Genomic DNA, 24584 nt, shown 5'->3' with positions numbered 1-24584 from the left:
GCTCCTCCCCGCTCCCTCCTGTCTCCCGCTCCTCCCCGATCCCTCCTGTCTCCCGCTCCTTACCGCTCCCACCTGTCTCCCGCTCCTTCCCCACTCCCTCCTGTCTCCCGCTCCTCCCCACTCCCTCCTGTCTCCCGGTCCTCCCCACTCCCTCCTGTCTCTCGCTCCTCCCCACTCCCTCCTGTCTCTCGCTCCTCCCTGATCCCTCCTGTCTCCCACTCCTCCCGTCTCCCGCGCCTCCCCGCTCCCTCCTGACTCTCGCTCCGCCCCGATCCCTCCTGTCTCTGCTCCTTCCCATTCCCTCCTCCGCCAATTCCACGCTCCCAAGTTGACCATATCTGTAATATATGAAATTTGCGCTGTGTGATATGCTCATTATATGTACCCATCACTCATACACGCTGATGGAAGTTTGCTTCATCCAAAGTAGTGAATTACTAGATGAGAACCACTGAAGCAGGCAAAGCACTGGAACACAAGGTAGCACAGATTGGAACTTTAGCACTGGCGACACCTAGCTAGGTTGTGTTTGTGCAACTTGCTCTTCATACTAATCATGCATTATGTACGTTTCATTGAAAATCAATTTATTGTCTCCATAATTAAATCTACATATCTATGCAAACATCTGTTAAATGCTGCTGTGCATTGATGAATAAAATGCTTGTTGTCATAATGCTGAAAATGTGACTCAGCTTTGAAACCACCTGTAAGGAATAATTTCACCTCGTTTTACACTTCATTCAGAGCAAGAATAGTAAGTTTAAGAAATCTAGTCATTCAGGCTCCAGCATTGATTAGTGACAAGGAAATGATTGACATCACCTCCACTTCAACACTGCCCACCTTCCTCAGTTCTCTGCCCGAAGGCTGGCACATCCCATAGCACTGCACTCTCCGCCACGTGTAGGGAAAGGAGGTGGGTCCTGTGTCCACCCCAGCCAGGAGAAGGCTACCCAGCCAACTGAGCCAACAGCACCCCCACCCCCCAATAAACACACACACACACATCCGCGCACACACACACACCTTCGCACACACACACCTCCGCACACACACACCTCCGCACACACACACACACACCTCCGCGCGCACACACACACCTCCGCACACACACACCTCCGCACACACACACCTCCGCACACACACACACACACACCTCCGCACACACACACACACACACACCTCCGCACACACACACACACACCTCCGCACACACACACACCTCCGCACGCACACACACCTCCGCACACACACACACACACACACACCTCCGCACACACACACACACACACCTCCACACACACACCTCCACACACACACCTCTGCACACACACACCTCCGCACACACACACCTCCGCACACACACACACACACACACCTCCGCACACACGCACACACGCCTCCGCACACACACACCTCCGCACACACACACACACCTCCGCGCACACACACACACACACACCTCCGCACACACACACACACACCTCCGCACACACACACACACCTCCGCACACACACACACCTCCGCACACACACACACCTCCGCACACACCCACACACCTCCGCACACACACACACACACACCTTCGCACACACACACACACCTCCGCACACACACACCTCCGCACACACACACACCTCCGCGCACACACACACACACACACCTCCACACACGCACAAACACACACCTCTCCGCACACACACACACCTCTGCACACACACACACCTCCGCACACACCCACACACCTCCGCACACACACACACACCTCCGCACACACACACACACCTCCGCACACACACACACACCTCCGCACACACACACATACACACACCTCCGCACGCACACACACTCCTCCGCACACACACACACCTCCGCACACATACACACACCTCCGCACACACACACTCCTCCGCACACACACAAACTCCTCCACACACATAACACATTCCTCCGCACACACAACACATTCCTCCGCACACACACACACACCTCCGCACACACACACACACGCACCTCCGCACACACACACCTCCGCACACACACAAACACCTCCGCACACACACACACACACACCTCCGCACACACACACACTCCTCCGCACACATAACACATTCCTCCGCGCACACACACACACATCTGCACACACACACCACCGCACACACACACACCTTTGCACAGACACACACACACACACCTCCGCACACACACACCTCCGCACACACACACACACACCTCCGCACACACACACTCCTCCGCACACATAACACATTCCTCCGTGCACACACACACACCTCTGCACACACACACCTCCGCACACACACACACACCTCCGCACACACACACACACACACCTCCGCACACACACACACCTCCGCACACAAACACACCTCCGCACGCACCCACACACCTCCGCACACACATACACACCTACGCACACACACACACACCTCCGCACACACACATACTCCTCCGCACACACACACACCTCCGCACACATACACACACCTCCGCACACACACACACACTCCTCCGCACACACACACACCTCCGCACACATACACACACCTCCGCACACACACACACACTCCTCCGCACACATAACACATTCCTCCGCACACACACACACACCTCCGCACACACACACACCCCTCCGCACACACACACACACTCCTCCGCACACATAACACATTCCTCCGCACACACACACACACACCTCCGCACACACACACACACACACACCTCCGCACACACACACACACTCCTCCGCACACAGATACACATTCCTCCGCACACACACACACACCTCCGCACACACACACACACCTCCGCACACACACATACACACCTCCGCACACACACACCTCCGCACACACACACACCTCCGCACACACACACACACACACACCTCCGCACACACACACTCCTCCGCACACATAACACATTCCTCCGCACACACACACACACCTCCGCACACACACACACCTCCGCACACACACACACACTCCTCCGCACACATAACACATTCCTCCGCGCACACACACACACCTCCGCACACACACACACATACCTCCGCACACACACACCTCCGCACATGCACACACACCTCCGCACACACACACACCTCTGCGCACACGCACACACCTCTGCACACACCTCCGCACACACACACACACCTCCGCACACACCACCTCCGCGCACGCACACACACCTCCGCGCACGCACACACACCTCCGCACACACACACACACACCTCCGCACACACACGCACACACACACCTCCACACAAACACACACCTCTGCACACACACTCACACACACCTCCGCACACAAACACACACACACACACCTCCGCGCACACACGCACACCTCCGCGCACACGCACACCTCCGCGCACACACACACAGACCTCCGCGCACACACACACACCTCCGCACACAAACACACCCACACACACACACCTCCGCGCACACACACACACCTCCGCACACACACCTCCGCACACACACACACCTCCGCACACACACACACACCTCCGCACACACACACACCCACCTCCACACATGCACACACACCTCCACACACACACACCTCCGCACACACACACCTCCGCACACACACTCACACACACATCTCCGCACACACACACACCTCCGCGCACACACACACACCTCCGCACACACACACACCTCCACACACGCACACACACACCTCCACACACACACACACCTCCGCACACACACACCTCCGCACACACACTCACACACACCTCCGCACACACCTCCACACACACACACCTCCGCGCACACACACACACCTCCGCGCACACGCACACCTCCGCGCACACACACACACCTCCGCGCACACACACACACCTCCGCACACACACACACACCTCCGCACACACACATACCTCCGCACACACACACACACACACACACACACACCTCCGCACACACACACACACACACGCTCACACACCTCCGCACACACACACACCTCCGCACACACACACACACACCTCCGCACACACACACACCTCCGCACACATACACACACCTCCGCACACACACACTCCTCCACACACGCACACACTCCTCCGCACACATAACACATTCCTCCGCACACACAACACATTCCTCCGCACACACACACACACACCTCCGCACACACACACACACCCCTCCGCACACACACACACACACCTCCGCACACACACACCTCCGCACACACACACACACCTCCGCACACACACACACACACACCTCCGCACACACACACACTCCTCCGCACACATAACACATTCCTCCGCGCACACACACACCTCTGCACACACACACACACACCTCCGCACACACACACACCTTTGCACACACACACAGACACACCTCCGCGCACACACACACACACACCTCTGCGCACACACACACACCTCCGCACACACACACACACACACACACCTCCGCACACACCCACACACCTCCGCACACACACACACACACACCTCCGCACACACACACACACCTCCGCACACACACACACCTCTGCACACATACACACACCTCTGCACACACACACACACCTCTGCACACACACATACACACACCTCCGCACACACACACACACACCTCCGCACACACACACACACCTCCGCACACACACATACACACACCTCCGCACACACACACACTCCTCCGCACACACACACACCTCCGCACACACACACACACTCCTCCGCACACACACACACCTCCGCACACACACACACACTCCTCCGCACACACACACACCTCTGCACACATACACACACCTCCGCACACACACACACACTCCTCCGCACACATAACACATTCCTCCGCACACACACACACACCTCCGCACACACACACACACACACCCCTCCGCACACACACACACACTCCTCCGCACACATAACACATTCCTCCGCACACACACACACACCTCCGCACACACACACACACACCTCCGCACACACACACTCCTTCGCACACACACACACCTCCGCACACATACACACACCTCCGCACACACACACACACTCCTCCGCACACATAACACATTCCTCCGCACACACACACACACACCTCCGCACACACACACACACACACTCCTTCGCACACACACACACACCTCCGCACACACACACCTCCGCACAGCACACACACACACACCTCCGCACACACACACACACACACCTCTGCACACACACACACTCCTCCGCACACATAACACATTCCACCGCACACACACACACACCTCCGCACACACACACACACACCTCCGCACACACACACCTCCGCACACGCACACACACCTCCGCACACACACACACCTCTGCGCACACGCACACACCTCTGCACACACCTCCGCACACACACACACACACACCTTCGCGCACGCACACACACCTCCGCGCGCGCACGCACACCACCGCACACACACACACACCTCCGCACACACACACACACACCTCCACACACGCACACACACACCTCCACACACACACACCTCCGCACACACACACCTCCGCACACACACTCACACACACCTCCGCACACAAACACACACACACACACCTCCGCACACACACACACACCTCCGCACACACACACCCACCTCCACACACGCACACACACACCTCCACACACACACACCTCCGCACACACACACACACCTCCGCACACACACACACCTCCGCACACACACACACACTCCTCCGCACACATAACACATTCCTCCGCGCACACACACACACCTCCGCACACACACACACACACACCTCCGCACACACACACCTCCGCACATGCACACACACCTCCGCACACACACACCTCTGCGCACACGCACACACCTCTGCACACACCTCCGCACACACACACACACCTCCGCACACACCACCTCCGCGGACGCACACACACCTCCGCGCACGCACACACACCTCCGCACACACACACCTCCACACACACACACACCTCCGCACACACACACCTCTGCACACACACTCACACACACCTCCGCACACAAACACACACACCTCCACACACACACACACCTCCGCGCACACACACACACCTCCGCACACACGCACACCTCCGCGCACACACACACAGACCTCCGCGCACACACACACACCTCCGCACACAAACACACCCACACACACACACCTCCGCGCACACACACACACCTCCGCACACACACACACACCTCCGCACACACACACACCTCCGCACACACACCTCCGCACACACACACACCCACCTCCACACACGCACACACACACCTCCACACACACACACCTCCGCACACACACACCTCCGCACACAAACTCACACACACACCTCCGCACACACACACCTCCGCGCACACACACACACCTCCGCACACACACACACCTCCACACACGCACACACACACCTCCACACACACACCTCCGCACACACATACCTCCGCACACACACTCACACACACCTCCGCACACAAACACACACACCTCCACACACACACACCTCCGCGCACACACACACCTCCGCGCACACACACACACCTCCGCGCACACACACACACCTCCGCACACACACATACCTCCGCACACACACACACACACACACACCTCCGCACACACACACACACACACACACCTCCGCACACACACACGCCTCAGCACACACACACACACCTCCGCACACACACACACCTCCGCACACATACACACACCTCCGCACACACACACTCCTCCACACACGCACACACTCCTCCGCACACATAACACATTCCTCCGCACACACAACACATTCTTCCGCACACACACACACACCTCCGCACACACACACACCCCTCCGCACACACACACACACACACCTCCGCACACACACACCTCCGCACACACACACACCTCCGCACACACACACACACCTCCGCACACACACACACTCCTCCGCACACATAACACATTCCTCCGCGCACACACACACCTCTGCACACACACACACACACCTCCGCACACACACACACCTTTGCACACACACACACGCACACACACCTCCGCGCACACACACACACACACCTCTGCGCACACACACACACCTCCGCACACACACACACACACCTCCGCACACACACACCTCCGCACACACACACACCTCCGCACACACCCACACACCTCCGCACACTCACACACACACCTCCGCGCACACACACACACACACCTCCGCACACACACATACACACACCTCCACACACACACACACTCCTCCGCACACACACACACCTCCGCACACACACACACACTCCTCCGCACACACACACACCTCAGCACACATACACACACCTCCGCACACACACACTCCTCCGCACACACACACACCTCTGCACACATACACACACCTCTGCACACACACACACACTCCTCCGCACACATAACACATTCCTCCGCACACACACACACACCTCCGCACACACACACACACACACCCCTCCGCAAACACACACACACACTCCTCCGCACACATAACACATTCCTCCGCACACACACACACACCTCCGCACACACACACACACACCTCCGCACACACACACACACACACACACACACTCCTTCGCGCACACACACACCTCCGCACACATACACACACCTCCGCACACACACACACACTCGTCCGCACACATAACACATTCCTCCGCACACACACACACCTCCGCACACACACACACCTCCGCACACACACACCTCCGCACACACACACACACCTCCGCACACACACACACACACACACACCTCTGCACAGACACACACTCCTCCGCACACATAACACATTCCACCGCACACACACACCTCCGCACACGCACACACACCTCCGCACACACCTCTGCGCACACGCACACACCTCTGCACACACCTCCGCACACACACACACACACCTCCGCGCACGGACACACACCTCCGCGCACGCACACACACCTCCGCACACACACACACACACCTCCGCACACAAACACACACACACACCTCCGCACACACACCTCCGCACACACACACACACACCTCCACACACGCACACACACACCTCCACACACACACACCTCCGCACACACACACCTCCGCACACACACACACACACACCTCCGCACACACACACACCTCCGCGCACACACACACACCTCCGCACACACACACACCTCCACACGCGCACACACACACCTCCACACACACACACACCTCCGCACACACACCTCCGCACGCACACACCTCCGCACACACACACACACCTCCGCACACACACACACCCACCTCCACACACGCACACACACACTTCCACACACACACAGCTCCGCACACACACACCTCCGCACACTCACTCACACACACACCTCCGCGCGCACACACACACCTCCGCACACACACACACCTCCGCGCACACACACACACCTCCGCGCACACACACACACCTCCGCGCACACGCACACCTCCGCGCACACACACACACCTCCGCGCACACGCACACCTCCGCGCGCACACACACACCTCCGCACACACACACACCTCCGCACACACGCACACCTCCGCGCACACGCACGCCTCCGCGCACACGCACACCTCCGCGCACACGCACACCTCCGCGCACACGCACACCTCCGCGCACACACACACACCTCCGCGCACACACACACACCTCCGCGCACACGCACACCTCCGCGCACACACACACACCTCCGCGCACACACACACACCTCCGCGCACACATACACACCTCCGCGCACACACACACCTCCGCACACACACACACACCTCCGCACACGCGCACACACATCTCCGCACACATACAGACACCTCAGCACACACACACACCTCCGCGCACACACACACCTCCGCACACACACACACACCTCCGCACACACACACCCACCTCCACACACGCACACACACACCTCCACACACACACACCTCCGCACACACACACCTCCGCGCACACACTCACACACACACCTCCGCACACACACACACCTCCGCGCACACACACACACCTCCGCACACACACACACCTCCACACACGCACACACACACCTCCGCACACACACACCTCCGCACACACACTCACACACACCTCCGCACACAAACACACACACCTCCACACACACACACACCTCCGCGCACACACACACACCTCCGCGCACACGCACACCTCCGCGCACACACACACACCTCCGCGCACACACACACACCTCCGCACACACACCTCCGCACACACACATACCTCCGCGCACACACACACACACACCTCCGCAGACACACACACACACACCTCCGCACACACGCACACCTCCGCACACACACACACACCTCCGCACACACACACACCTCCGCACACATACACACACCTCCGCACACACACACTCCTCCACACACGCACACACTCCTCCGCACACAACACATTCCTACGCACACACAACACATTCCTCCGCACACACACACACACCTCCGCACACACACACACACACACACACACCCCTCCGCACACACACACACACACACCTCCGCACACACACACCTCCGCACACACACACACACCTCCGCACACACACACACACACACACCTCCGCACACACACACACTCCTCCGCACACATAACACATTCCTCCGCGCACACACACACCTCTGCACACACACACACACACCTCCGCACACACACACACCTTTGCACACACACACACACACACACACCTGCGCGCACACACACACACACACCTCTGCGCACACACACACACCTCCGCACACACACACACACACACCTCCGCACACACACACACACCTCCGCACACACACACACACCTCCGCACACACCCACACACCTCCGCACACACACACACACACCACCGCACACACACACACACCTCCGCACACACACATACACACACCTCCGCACACACACACACTCCTCCGCACACACACACACCTCCGCACACACACACACACTCCTCCGCACACACACACACCTCCGCACACATACACACACCTCCGCACACACACACTCCTCCGCACACACACACACCTCTGCACACATACACACACCTCCGCACACACACACACACTCCTCCGCACACATAACACATTCCTCCGCACGCACACACACACCTCCGCACACACACACACACACACCCCTCCGCACACACACACCCCTCCGCACACACACACACACTCCTCCGCACACATAACACATTCCTCCGCACACACACACACCTCCGCACACACACACACACCTCCGCACACACACACACACACTCCTTCGCACACACACACACCTCCGCACACACACACCTCCGCACACACACACACACCTCCGCACACACACACACACACACACACCTCTGCACACACACACACTCCTCCGCACACATAACACATTCCACCGCACACACACACACACCTCCGCACACACACACACACACCTCCGCACACACACACCTCCGCACACGCACACACACCTCCGCACACACACACACCTCTGCGCACACGCACACACCTCTGCACACACACACACCTCCGCGCACGCACACACACCTCCGCGCACGCACACACACCTCCGCACACACACACACACCTCCGCACACACACGCACACACCTCCACACACGCACACACACACCTCCACACACACACACCTCCGCACACACACACCTCCGCACACACACTCACACACACCTCCGCACACAAACACACACACACACACCTCCGCACACACACACACACCTCCGCACACACACACACCCACCTCCACACACGCACACACACACCTCCACACACACACACCTCCGCACACACACACCTCCGCACACACACACACCTCCGCACACACACACACACCTCCGCGCACACACACACATAACACATTCCTCCGCGCACACACACACACCTCCGCACACACACACACACACACCTCCGCACACACACACCTCCGCACATGCACACACACCTCCGCACACACACACACCTTTGCGCACACGCACACACCTCCGCACACACCTCCGCACACACACACACACCTCCGCACACACCACCTCCGCGCACGCACACACACCTCCGCGCACGCGCACACACCTCCGCACACACACACACACACCTCCGCACACACACGCACACACACACCTCCACACACACACACACCTCCGCACACACACACCTCTGCACACACACTCACACACACCTCCGCACACAAACACACACACCTCCACACACACACACACCTCCGCGCACACACACACACCTCCGCTCACACGCACACCTCCGCGCACACACACACAGACCTCCGCGCACACACACACACCTCCGCACACAAACACACCCACACACACACACCTCCGCGCACACACACACACCTCCGCGCACACACACACACCTCCGCACACACACACACCTCCGCACACACACACACCTCCGCACACACACACACCCACCTCCACACACGCACACACACCTCCACACACACACACCTCCGCACACACACACCTCCGCACACACACTCACACACACACCTCCGCACACACACACACCTCCGCGCACACACACACACCTCCGCACACACACACACCTCCACACACGCACACACACACCTCCACACACACACACACCTCCGCACACACACACCTCCGCACACACACCTCCGCACACAAACACACACACCTCCACACACACACACACACCTCCGCACACACACACACACACACACACCCCTCCGCACACACACACACACACACCTCCGCACACACGCACACCTCCGCACACACACACACACCTCCGCAGACACACACACACACACCTCCGCACACACGCACACCTCCGCACACACACACACACCTCCGCACACACACACACCTCCGCACACATACACACACCTCCGCACACACACACTCCTCCACACACGCACACACTCCTCCGCACACAACACATTCCTACGCACACACAACACATTCCTCCGCACACACACACACACCTCCGCACACACACACACACACACACACCCCTCCGCACACACACACACACACACACCTCCGCACACACACACCTCCGCACACACACACACACCTCCGCACACACACACACACACACACCTCCGCACACACACACACTCCTCCGCACACATAACACATTCCTCCGCGCACACACACACCTCTGCACACACACACACACACCTCCGCACACACACACACCTTTGCACACACACACACACACACACACCTGCGTGCACACACACACCTCTGCGCACACACACACACCTCCGCACACACACACACACACACCTCCGCACACACACACACACCTCCGCACACACACACACACCTCCGCACACACCCACACACCTCCGCACACACACACACACACCACCGCACACACACACACACCTCCGCACACACACATACACACACCTCCGCACACACACACACTCCTCCGCACACACACACACCTCCGCACACACACACACACTCCTCCGCACACACACACACCTCCGCACACATACACACACCTCCGCACACACACACTCCTCCGCACACACACACACCTCTGCACACATACACACACCTCCGCACACACACACACACTCCTCCGCACACATAACACATTCCTCCGCACACACACACACACCTCCGCACACACACACACACACACCCCTCCGCACACACACACCCCTCCGCACACACACACACACTCCTCCGCACACATAACACATTCCTCCGCACACACACACACACCTCCGCACACACACACACACCTCCGCACACACACACACACACTCCTTCGCACACACACACACCTCCGCACACACACACCTCCGCACACACACACACACCTCCGCACACACACACACACACACACACACCTCTGCACACACACACACTCCTCCGCACACATAACACATTCCACCGCACACACACACACACCTCCGCACACACACACACACACCTCCGCACACACACACCTCCGCACACGCACACACACCTCCGCACACACACACACCTCTGCGCACACGCACACACCTCTGCACACACCTCCGCACACACACACACCTCCGCGCACGCACACACACCTCCGCGCACGCACACACACCTCCGCACACACACACACACCTCCGCACACACACGCACACACCTCCACACACGCACACACACACCTCCACACACACACACCTCCGCACACACACACCTCCGCACACACACTCACACACACCTCCGCATACAAACACACACACACACACCTACGCACACACACACACACCTCCGCACACACACACACCCACCTCCACACACGCACACACACACCTCCACACACACACACCTCCGCACACACACACCTCCGCACACACACACACCTCCGCACACACACACACACCTCCGCGCACACACACACACCTCCGCGCACACACACACATAACACATTCCTCCGCGCACACACACACACCTCCGCACACACACACACACACACCTCCGCACACACACACCTCCGCACATGCACACACACCTCCGCACACACACACACCTTTGCGCACACGCACACACCTCCGCACACACCTCCGCACACACACACACACCTCCGCACACACCACCTCCGCGCACGCACACACACCTCCGCGCACGCGCACACACCTCCGCACACACACACACACACCTCCGCACACACACGCACACACACACCTCCACACACACACACACCTCCGCACACACACACCTCTGCACACACACTCACACACACCTCCGCACACAAACACACACACCTCCACACACACACACACCTCCGCGCACACACACACACCTCCGCTCACACGCACACCTCCGCGCACACACACACAGACCTCCGCGCACACACACACACCTCCGCACACAAACACACCCACACACACACACCTCCGCGCACACACACACACCTCTGCACACACACACACACCTCCGCACACATAACACATTCCACCGCACACACACACACACCTCCGCACACACACACACACACCTCCGCACACACACACCTCCGCACACGCACACACACCTCCGCACACACACACACCTCTGCGCACACGCACACACCTCTGCACACACCTCCGCACACACACACACCTCCGCGCACGCACACACACCTCCGTGCACGCACACACACCTCCGCACACACACACACACCTCCGCACACACACGCACACACCTCCACACACGCACACACACACCTCCACACACACACACCTCCGCACACACACACCTCCGCACACACACTCACACACACCTCCGCACACAAACACACACACACACACCTCCGCACACACACACACACCTCCGCACACACACACACCCACCTCCACACACGCACACACACACCTCCACACACACACACCTCCGCACACACACACCTCCGCACACACACACACCTCCGCACACACACACACACCTCCGCGCACACACACACACCTCCGCGCACACACACACATAACACATTCCTCCGCGCACACACACACACCTCCGCACACACACACACACACACCTCCGCACACACACACCTCCGCACATGCACACACACCTCCGCACACACACACACCTTTGCGCACACGCACACACCTCCGCACACACCTCCGCACACACACACACACCTCCGCACACACCACCTCCGCGCACGCACACACACCTCCGCGCACGCGCACACACCTCCGCACACACACACACACACCTCCGCACACACACGCACACACACACCTCCACACACACACACACCTCCGCACACACACACCTCTGCACACACACTCACACACACCTCCGCACACAAACACACACACCTCCACACACACACACACCTCCGCGCACACACACACACCTCCGCTCACACGCACACCTCCGCGCACACACACACAGACCTCCGCGCACACACACACACCTCCGCACACAAACACACCCACACACACACACCTCCGCGCACACACACACACCTCCGCACACACACACACACCTCCGCACACACACACACCTCCGCACACACACACACCTCCGCACACACACACACCCACCTCCACACACGCACACACACCTCCACACACACACACCTCCGCACACACACACCTCCGCACACACACTCACACACACACCTCCGCACACACACACACCTCCGCGCACACACACACACCTCCGCACACACACACACCTCCACACACGCACACACACACCTCCACACACACACACACCTCCGCACACACACACCTCCGCACACACACTCACACACACCTCCGCACACAAACACACACACCTCCACACACACACACACACCTCCGCGCACACACACACACCTCCGCGCACACGCACACCTCCGCGCACACACACACACCTCCGCGCACACACACACACCTCCGCACACACACACACACCTCCGCACACACACATACCTCCGCACACACACACACCTCCGCACACACACACACACACACACACCTCCGCACACACACACACCTCCGCACACACACACACACCTCCGCACACACACACACCTCCGCACACATACACACACCTCCGCACACACACACCCTCCACACACGCACACACTCCTCCGCACACATAACACATTCCTCCGCACACACAACACATTCCTCCGCACACACACACACACCTCCGCACACACACATACACACCCCTCCGCACACACACACACACACACCTCCGCACACACACACCTCCGCACACACACACACACCTCCGCACACACACACACACACACCTCCGCACACACACACACTCCTCCGCACACATAACACATTCCTCCGCGCACACACACACCTCTGCACACACACACACACACCTCCGCACACACACACACCTTTGCACACACTCACACACACACCTCCGCGCACACACACACCTCTGCGCACACACACACACCTCCGCACACACACACACACACCTCCGCACACACACACACACACACACACCTCCGCACACACACACACACCTCCGCACACACCCACACACCTCCGCACACACACACACACACCTCCGCACACACACACACACCTCCGCACACACACATACACACACCTCCGCACACACACACACTCCTCCGCACACACTCACACCTCCGCACACACACACACACTCCTCCGCACACACACACACCTCCGCACACATACACACACCTCCGCACACACACACTCCTCCGCACACACACACACCTCTGCACACATACACACACCTCCGCACACACACACACACTCCTCCGCACACATAACACATTCCTCCGCACACACACACACACCTCCGCACACACACACACAAACACACCCCTCCGCACACACACACACTCCTCCGCACACATAACACATTCCTCCGCACACACACACACACCTCCGCACACACACACACACACCTCCGCACACACACACACACACTCCTTCGCACACACACACACCTCCGCACACATACACACACCTCCGCACACACACACACACTCCTCCGCACACATAACACATTCCTCCGCGCACACACACACACACCTCCGCACACACACACACCTCCGCACACACACACCTCCGCACACACACACACACCTCCGCACACACACACACACCTCCGCACACACACACACACACACCTCTGCACACACACACACTCCTCCGCACACATAACACATTCCACCGCACACACACACACACCTCCGCACACACACACACACACCTCCGCACACACACACACCTCCGCACACGCACACACACCTCCGCACACACACACATCTCTGCGCACACGCACACACCTCTGCACACAGCTCCGCACACACACACACACACCTCCGCGCACGCACACACACCTCCGCGCACGCACACACACCTCCGCACACACACACACCTCCGCACACACACGCACACACCTCCACACACGCACACACACACCTCCACACACACACACCTCCGCACACACACACCTCCGCACACACACTCACACACACCTCCGCACACAAACACACACACACACACCTCCGCACACACACACACACCTCCGCACACACACACACCCACCTCCACACACGCACACACACACCTCCACACACACACACCTCCGCACACACACACCTCCGCACACACACTCACACACACACCTCCGCACACACACACACCTCCGCGCACACACACACACCTCCACACACGCACACACACACCTCCACACACACACACACCTCCGCACACACACACACCTCCACACACGCACACACACACCTCCACACACACACACACACACCTCCGCACACACACACACCTCCGCACACACACACACCTCCACACACGCACACACACACCTCCACACACACACGCACACCTCCGCACACACACACCTCCGCACACACACACACCTCCGCACACACACACACACCTCCGCACACACACACACCCACCTCCACACACGCACACACACATTTCCACACACACACAGCTCCGCACACACACACCTCCGCACACTCACTCACACACACACCTCCGCACACACACACACCTCCGCGCACACACACACACCTCCGCACACACCTACACCTCCGCGCACACACACACACCTCCGCGCACACGCACACCTCCGCGCACACACACACACCTCCGCGCACACGCACACCTCCGCGCACACACACACACCTCCGCGCACACACACACCTCCGCACACACGCACACCTCCGCGCACACGCACACCTCCGCGCACACGCACACCTCTGCGCACACGCACACCTCTGCGCACACGCACACCTCCGCGCACACACACACACCTCCGCGCACACACACACCTCCGCACACACGCACACCTCCGCGCACACGCACACCTCCGCGCACACGCACACCTCTGCGCACACGCACACCTCTGCGCACACGCACTCCTCCGCACACACGCACACCTCCGCGCACACGCACACCTCCGCGCACACGCACACCTCTGCGCACACGCACACCTCTGCGCACACGCACTCCTCCGCGCACACGCACACCTCCGCGCACACACACACACCTCTGCGCACACGCACACCTCCGCGCACACGCACACCTCCGCGCACACACACACACCTCCGCGCACACACACACACCTCCGCGCACACACACACACCTCCGCGCACACACACACCTCCGCACACACACACACACCTCCGCACACGCGCACACACACCTCCGCACACATACAGACACCTCAGCACACACACACACCTCCGCGCACACACAGTAACACCTCCGCACACACACACCTCCGCACACACACACACACCTCTGCACACACACACACACACACACACACACACCTCCGCACACACACACACACCTCTGCACACACACACACACCTCCGCACACACACATCCGCACACACACACACACACACCTCCGCACCACACACACACACCTCCGCACACACGCACACACCTCCGCACACACACACACACACACACCTCCGCACACACACACACACACACACACACCTAAGCACACACACACACCTCCGCACACACACACACACACACACCTCCACCACCTCTGCCACAAAGAGTGAAGGTTGTGGCTCCGACGTTCCTTCCATTGACCAGAAATATCGACCACCCTGAGTTCCTGACTGAGGTACAGGTACAGTGCCTAGTGTGCCACAAGACCTCCTGGTTAGAGTCACAAGACGTTTACAGCACAGAAAAAGCTCTTCGGCCCATCACATTTCGACTGGTCAAAAACATTCATTTAACTATCCGAATCCCGGGACTTCCGGTTGCGGCTATGCAGAGCTAAGTCGCACATTCGGCAACTCCCGCTTGGAACGGACTTTTGGGCTCTTTACAGGGCCCCCAACGGAACTTTTTCGACATTTCCCGGTGTGGGAAGGAGTTAATAATAGCTCCCCGTCAGTATATGGCTTCAACTAGGAGCAGGCCGACAAAATGGTGGTGGTGGACCCGAAGAAGGGAGGGAAGGACAAAATGGCGGCGGGCGGAGACCAAGGAGCAATAGGAGGGTATCCAGCGCTGCCTCAGAGAGATTAAAACGGACCCGCTAGAGCCGATGAAGGCTTCTATTGATAAGCGGCTGGAGACACAGACGGCCCAGGGGGTGGCGATCCGAGAGACTCGACAAAAGATCTCTGACAATGAGGACAAGATCTTAGGCCTGGCGGTAAAGGTGGAGGCGCACGAGGCGCTCCACAAGAAATGGCAGGAGTGGTTCGAGGAGATGGAGAATCGGTCTAGCCGGAAGAATCTGCGGATTCTGAGCCTCCCGGAGGGGCTGGAGGGGCCGGACGTGGGGGCCTATGTAGTCACCATGTTGAACTCGCTGATGGGAGCGGGGTCCTTCCAGGGGCCCCTGGAGCTGGAAGGGGCCCACAGAGTGTTGGCGAGGAGGCCCAAGGCTAACGAGCCTCCGCGGGCGGTGCTGGTGCGGTTCCATCGGTTCGTCGATCGGGAGTGTGTGCTCGGGTGGGCCAAGAAGGAGAGGAGCAGCAGGTGGGAGAACGCAGATGTTCGAATATACCAGGACTGGAGTGCGGAGGTGGTGAAGAGGAGGGCCGGGTACAATCGAGCGAAGGCGTTGCTGCACAGGAAGGGGGCGAAGTTTGGCATGTTGCAGCCGGCGCGACTGTGGGTTACCTACAAGGACCGGCACCATTATTTTGAGTCTCTGGAGGAGGCGTGGGCCTTTGTTCAGGCCGAGAAGCTGGACACAGACTGGGCGATTGGGGACTGCGGTGGATAGGTTATGCCGATTCTTTGTTCGGGGGCGAGGGGGGGGCCTTTGCATTGTTTTGGGTTTCTTTTTCTCTGTGTTTTTCACTTTCGGGTTGGGGAGGGTGGATGGGGCGGGTTGGGCACTGTTTTGGTTGGTGGCAGGGCCTGGTAGGTGGAGAGTGCGGGATTTTTTCCCGCGCTGAAGACTGTGGGGGGGCAGGTCCGGGGGGGGGGAAGCGAGGATTGTTTCCCGCGCTTAGAACGGAGGGGGGAGGGGGTGAGCCTGTGGATGGGGAGCGGAAGAGGAAGGTGTGCCACACAATGGGAGGAGTCGAAGGGGAGGCGGGAGTGGCTGGGGTCAGCAGGAGTCAGCTGACTTATGGAAGTGCAATGGGGGGAGTAAACCAGCTAGGATGGGTCCTAGCCGGGGGGGAATCGAGTTTCTGCTGCTAAGGTCAAGGAGGAGCTGGAGCGAGTGGGGGGGGGGGGGGGGGGGTCGAGACGGGGGTATGCCGCTGTGCGGAACGGGCCGGGTGTGGGGTGCGGGCGCGTGGCTGGCCGAGGAGGGGTCATGGCTAGTCGGCGGGGGAGTGGGGCGGGTAGCCCCCTGATCCGGCTGATAACCTGGAATGTAAGGGGACTGAATGGGCCGGTTAAGCGGGCCCGCGTGTTCGTGCACCTGAAGGGGCTCAAGGCGGATGTGGTTATGCTCCAGGAGACACACCTGAAGGTGGCAGACCAGGTAAGACTGAGGAAAAGGTGGGTAGGTCAGGTGTTTCACTCGGGGCTAGATGCCAAAAATCGAGGGGTAGCGATCTTGGTGGGAAAGAAGGTGTCATTCGAGGCGTCGAGCATTGTGGCAGATAATGGCGGTAGGTACATAATGGTAAGTGGTAAGTTGCAGGGAGAGAGGGTGGTACTGGTCAATGTGTATGCTCCAAACTGGGACGATGCGGGTTTTATGTGGCGTATGTTGGGTCGGATCTCAGACTTGGAAGTGGGGGGCCTGATAATGGGGGGAGACTTTAACACGGTGTTGGATCCGGCACTGGATCGCTCCAGGTCTAGGACGCGTAGGAAGCCGGCGGCGGCTAGAGTGCTGAGGTGGTTTATGGACCAGGTGGGAGGGGTGGACCCTTGGAGATTTGCAAGGCCGGGGGCTAGGGAACTTTCATTCTTCTCACATGTCCATAAGGCTTATTCTCGAATCGACTTTTTCACTTTGAGTCGGGCGCTGATAGCGAGAGTAGAGGATACCGAGTATTCGGCAATAGCCATTTCGGACCCCGCCCCGCGTTGGGTGGACTTGGAGATGGGGAAGGAGAGGGACCAGCGCCCGCTGTGGCGCTTGGAGTTGGGGCTGTTGGCGGACGAGGAGGTGAGCGAGCGGGTCCAAGAAAGTATAGAGAGGTACCTGGAGACCAACGACAACGGGGAGGTCCGAGTGGGGATGGTATGGGAGGCACTGAAGGCGGTGGTGAGGGGAGAGCTGATCTCCATTAGGGCCCACAAGGAGCGGGGGGAGAGGGAGAGGCTGGTGGGGGGGATGGTGAGGGTAGACAGGAGGTGTGCGGAAGAGCCTGAGGAAGGATTGTTGAGGAAGAGGCACAGCCTCCAGGCCGAATTCGACCTGGTGACCACCAAAAAGGCGGAGGTGCAGTGGAGGAAGGCCCAGGCGGCAGTCTACGAGTATGGGGAAAAGGCAAGCCGGATGCTGGCGCATCAGCTTCGGAAGCGGGACGCAGCTAGGGAGATCGGGGGAGTTAAGGACAGGGGAGGGAGCGTGGTGCGGAGTGGGGTTGGCATCAATGGGGTCTTCAGGGACTTCTACGAGGGATTGTACCGATCCGAGCCCTCACGGGAGGAGGGAGGGATGGGCCGTTTCCTGGACCAATTGAGGTTTCCAAAGGTGGAAGAGCGACTGGTGGCGGGACTGGGGGCCCCAATTGGGCTGGAGGAGCTGATCAAAGGGATAGAAAGCATGCAGGCGGGGAAGGCACCGGGGCCGGACGGTTTCCCGGTCGAGTTCTATAAAAAATATCTGGACCTGTTGGGCCCGCTGTTTGTTAGGACCTTTAATGAGGCAAGGGAGGGGGGGGGGGCTTTACCCCCGACAATGTCCCGGGCACTGATCTCCTTGATCCTGAAGCGGGACAAGGATCCCCTGCAATGTGGGTCTTACAGACCGATTTCCTTGCTAAATGTAGATGCCAAGGTGCTGGCGAAGGTCTTAGCCACGAGGATTAAGGATTGTGTGCCGCAGATCATCCATGAAGACCAGACGGGGTTTGTGAAGGGGAGACAGTTGAACGCGAATGTGCGGAGGCTTTTGAACATTATCATGATGCCGGCGAGGGAGGGAAAGGCGGAGATAGTGGTGGCGATGGACGCTGAGAAAGCCTTCGATAGGGTAGAGTGGGGGTACCTGTGGGAGGTGCTGAAGAGGTTCGGGTTTGGGGAGGGGTTTGTCTGGTGGGTTACACTGTTGTATGAGGTCCCGATGGCGAGTGTGGCCACAAACAGGAGGAGGTCCGAGTACTTTCGGTTGCACCGAGGGACGAGACAGGGGTGTCCCTTGTCCCCCCTGCTCATCGCACTGGCGATTGAACCGCTGGCTATGGCACTGAGAGAGTCGAGGAACTGGAGGGGGTTGGTGCGGGGTGGGGAGGAGCAGAGGGTGTCGCTTTATGCGGACGACCTGATGCTGTATGTGGCGGACCCGGTGGGAGGAATGCCAGAGGTAATGAGGATCCTTAGGGAATACAGGGACTTTTCGGGGTACAAGCTCAATATGGGGAAGAGCGAGCTGTTCGTAGTTCAGCTAGGGGACCAGGAGAGGGGGATTGGCGAGCTCCCACTAAAAAGGGCGGAGAGGAGCTTCAGACATTTGGGGGTCCAGGTGGCCAGGAGCTGGGGGGCCCTAACTTTACAAGGCTGGTGGAGCAAATGGAGGAGGAGTTCAAGAGGTGGGACGCGTTGCCGCTGTCCTTGGCGGGTACAAAATGACGGTGGTCCCAAGTTTTTGTTCCTGTTCCAGTGCCTCCCCGTGTTTATCCTGAAGGCTTTATTCAGGCGGGTTAACAGGACTATAATGGGGTTTGTGTGGGCGCGAGGGACTCCGAGGGTGAGAAGGGTGTTCCTGGAGCGGAGTAGAGATAGGGGGGGGGGTGCTGGTGCTGCCCAACCTCTGTGGGTACTACTGGGCCGCCAATGCGACGATGGTGCGCAAGTAGGTGATGGAGGGGGAGGGGGCTGCATGGAAGAGGCTGGAGACGGCGTCCTGTGTGGGTACAAGTCTGGGGGCGCTGGCAACAGTGCCGCTGCTGCTCCCTCCAAGGATGTATACCACCAGCCCGGTGGTGGTGGCGGCCCTCAAAATTTGGGGTCAGTGGAGGCGGCATAGGGGGGAAGTTGGGGCCTCGGCGTGGACCCCATTACGGGGGAACCACCGGTTCGCCCCAGGAAGAACAGGTGGAGGGTTTTCGGGGTGGCACAGGGCAGGGATACGAAAGTTGGGGGACCTGTTTGTGGACGGGAAGTTCCCGAGCTTGGGTGAGCTGGTGGAGAAGTACTGGCTCACCCTGGGGAACACCTTCAGGTACTTACAGGTAAGGGCGTTTGTCAGACGGCAGGTGGTGGAATTCCCGTGGCTACTGCCACACACAGTACAGGACAGGGTGCTCTCGGGGGGGGGGGGGGAGATCTCGGAAACTTACCAGGTGATGCAGGAGGAGGAGGTGGCCTCAGTGGTGGAGTTGAAAGGTAAGTGGGAGGAGGCGTTGGGAGAGGAGATCGAAGATGAGACGTGGGCAGATGCCCTAGGGAGGGTGAACTCTTCCTCTTCGTGCGTGAGGCTCAGCCTCATACATACAGCCTCAGGGAGCCCAGCAACTCACACCCATATGTTCTGCGCATGCCCAGCGCTGGAGGAATTTTGGAAGGGCGTAGCGAGGACGGTGTCGAGGGTGGTAGGATCCAGGGTCAAACCGGGCTGGGGGCTCGCAATATTTGGGGTGGCAGAGGAGCCGGGAGTGCAGGAGGCGAAAGAGGCCAGAATTCTGGCCTTTGCGTCCCTGGTAGCCCGGCGAAGGATTCTCCTTCAGTGGAAAGATGCGAGGCCCCCAAGCGTGTAATCCTGGATCAGCGATATGGCAGGGTTCATTAAATTGGAGAGGGTGAAATTCGCCTTGAGAGGGTCGGTACAAGGGTTCTTTAAGCGGTGGCAACCGTTCTTAGACTTTCTGGCAGAACGATAGACATTGGTCAATGGCAGCAGCAGCTGGGGGGGGAGGGGTTTACTTTATTTTTGTTTATGTTATTTACACTGGAGGGTCTGAGGGGGTGTATATACCTGTTGTGTTAAGTCGGAGTGTTAATGTTAATTTATTATTTATGTACGGGGGGGAGGGGTTTGGGGGGGGTCGCTTTTTTAGATTGTGTTTTGTACTTAACCCTGTTGGGTTCTTTTTCCTTTCTAATTTTGTTATTGATATTTTATAAACACCTTTAATTAAAAAAAATTTTTTTTTTAAACTATCCGAATCCCATTTTCCAGAACATGACCCATAGCCTTGTATGCCCTGGGTTCGCAAGGGCACATCTAAATACTTCTTAAATGTTATGAGGTCCTCCACCCTTTCAGTCAGTGAGTTCCAGGCTCCCTCTGGTTGAAAAGGTTTTTATCACACCCCTTTAAACCAAGGTGGTTGTTTATGACGAGCGCAGACCCGATTGGCCGTAGGGCCTTTTCTGTGTGGTATGACCCTAAAAGTGTTCTCCATACACACAGGTTTATTTCAGTTAGTAATCAGTTGCAACGATATAACAAAAAATGTGCAAATTCGAGGGGAAAAAATCAAAGTTGTAAGTACCAGTAATTCA

The 24584-nt window shown here is 58.7% G+C and overlaps 1 protein-coding gene across 3 annotated transcripts in view; it reads left to right on the top strand.

Moving 5' to 3' along the window:
* cyb5r4 (cytochrome b5 reductase 4) overlaps window positions 1–24584 on the top strand; it is a 191426-nt gene that overhangs the window by 85862 nt on the left and 80980 nt on the right. The gene's annotated exons all lie outside the window — the stretch shown is intronic.

The sequence above is a fragment of the Scyliorhinus torazame genome, chromosome 4 (genome assembly GCF_047496885.1).
Source record: "Scyliorhinus torazame isolate Kashiwa2021f chromosome 4, sScyTor2.1, whole genome shotgun sequence".
Lineage (NCBI taxonomy): Eukaryota > Metazoa > Chordata > Chondrichthyes > Carcharhiniformes > Scyliorhinidae > Scyliorhinus > Scyliorhinus torazame.
Note: the sequence above shows the minus strand (reverse complement) of the source record. Positions and strands in the feature narration are given on the sequence as shown.